Source organism: Triticum dicoccoides, chromosome 7A, assembly GCF_002162155.2.
Source record: "Triticum dicoccoides isolate Atlit2015 ecotype Zavitan chromosome 7A, WEW_v2.0, whole genome shotgun sequence".
NCBI lineage: Eukaryota > Viridiplantae > Streptophyta > Magnoliopsida > Poales > Poaceae > Triticum > Triticum dicoccoides.
Window position 1 is genome coordinate 600,920,476 of NC_041392.1, and position 2,590 is coordinate 600,923,065.

A 2,590-nucleotide genomic window follows, 5' to 3' on the forward strand; every position below is an offset into this window, starting at 1 on the left:
TGGAAGAAAATGGAAGCGCTCTATGTGGACCAATGTCCAGCAGATTCTACCTAATGATGCACTTGTTTACGATGCGTATGACAAAAGGTACTCATATCAAGAAATATATTGATGAGTTCAGTAAGTCAGTGTTTGACTATCAAAGTTCAGGTAGCTCTATGGACAAGGAACATTTGGCAATTTGTTCTTGTGTTCACTCCTAGATTCATATGATATGATGGCATTACAGACCAAATCCTTTATTGTAAGGAATCCATCTCGATGGATGATGCTATTTCTACTCACTTATCAAAGGACTTGTTAAGTAAAACTCGCATGGAGAGTCATCCTGGAGGTGAAGGACATGTTGTGACATGTAGGAGGTCCTTTGAGCATGGTTGTGGTGGTAAAGCTGCTCCCAATAGTAGTAATTGAAAATCCAAGGGACGTTCACCGTCATGTTCCAGCAAGAAAATTTGGTGCCATTATTGTAAGGAGGAGGGCCATATCAGATAGGATTGTTCTAAATTAAAAACATAAAAAGGACAAGGCAAATAAGAGCAATGAGAATGAATCTTATTCCCCGAGTAATGTGGCAAGTACATATGAGGATGATGGATGTTCTTGAAGGAAATATGCCCTAGAGGCAATAATAAAGTTATTATTTATTTCCTAATATCATGATAAATGTTTATTATTCATGCTAGAATTGTATTAACCGGAAACATGATACATGTGTGAATACATAGACAAACATATAGTCACTAGTATGCCTCTACTTGACTAGCTCATTAATCAAAGATGGTTATGTTTCCTAACCATTGACATGTGTTGTCATTTGATTAATGGGATCACATCATTAGGAGAATGAGGTGATTGACATGACCCATCCCGTTAGCTTAGCACTTGATCGTTTAGTATTCTGCTATTGCTTCCTTCATGACTTATACATGTTCCTGTAACTATGAGAATTGTGTAACTCCCGTTTACCGGAGGAACACTTTGGGTACTACCAAACGTCACAACGTAACTGGGTGATTATAAAGGAGTACTATAGGTGTCTCCGAAGGTACATGTTGAGTTAGCATAATTCGAGATTAGGTTTTGTCACTCCGATTGTCGGAGAGGTATCTCTGGGCCCTCTCGGCAATGCTCATCACCTAAGCCTTGCAAGCATGTAACTAATGAGTTAGTTATAAGATGAAGTATTACAGAACGAGTAAAGAGACTTGTCGATAACGAGATTGAACTAGGTATTGGATACCGACGATCGAATCTCGGACAAGTAACATACCGATGACAAAGGGAACAACGTATGTTGTTATGCGGTTTGACTGATAAAGATCTTCGTAGAATATGTAGGAACCAATATGGGCATCCAGGTCCCGCTATTGGTTATTGACCAGAGATGTGTCTCAGTCATGTCTACATCGTTCTCGAACCGTAGGGTCCGCACGCTTAAGGTTTCGATGACAGTTATATTATGAGTTTATGTATTTTGATGTACCGAAGGTTGTTCGGAGTCCCGGATATGATTACGGACATGACGAGGAGTCTCGAAATGGTCGAGACATAAAGATTGATATATTGGACGGATATATTTGGACACCGGAAAGGTTCCGGAGAAGTTTGGAGCCCCGGAAGGTTACCGGAACCCCCCGGGAGGTATATGGGCCTTATTGGGCCCATGTAGGAGGAAGAGAGAAGGAGCAAGGGAAGGGGGCGCGCCCCCCCAAGCCCAATCCGAATTGGGGAAGGGGGCCGGCCCCCCCTTTCCTTTCTCCTTCCCCTCTTCCTATTACTACTACTAGTACTACTTCCTAATACTAGTACTCTTTCCTTCCCCCTCCAAATAAGATAAGGAAAAGAGAGGGAAACCTACTTGGAGTAGGTTTCCCCCTCCTCATGGAGCGCCCCCCTTAGGGCCGGCCACCTCCTCCCTCCCTCCTTTATATACGGGGGTAGGGGGGCACCCTAGAACACACAAGTTGATCATTGATCGTTCCTTAGCCGTGTGCGGTGCCCCCCTCCACGATATTACACCTCGGTCATATTGTAGCGGTGCTTAGGCGAAGCCCTGCAATAGGAGAACATCAAGATCGTCACCACGCCTCGTGCTGACGGAACTCCCCCTCGGCGCCTCTGCTGGATCGGAGATCGAGGGTGCGTCATCGAGCTGTACGCGTGTCAAGAACTCGGAGGTGCCGGAGTAACGGTACTTGGATCGGTTGAACCGGAGGACGTACGACTACTTCCTCTACGTTGCGTCAACGCTTCCGCTTCGGTCTACGAGGGTACGTAGAAAACACTCTCCTATCGTTGCTATATCATCACCATGATCTTGCGTGTGCGTAGGAAAATTTTGAAATTACTACGTTCCCCAACAGTGGCATCCGAGCCTAGGTTTTATGTGTTGATGTTATTTGCACGAGTAGAACACAAGTAAGTTGTGGACGATATAAGTCATACTGCCTACCAGCATGTCATACTTTGGTTCAGCGGTATTGTGAGATGAAGTGGCCCGGACCGACATTACGCGTACGCTTACGCGAGACTGGTTTCATCGTTACGAGCACTCGTGCTTAAAGGTGGCTGGCGGGTGTCTGTCTCT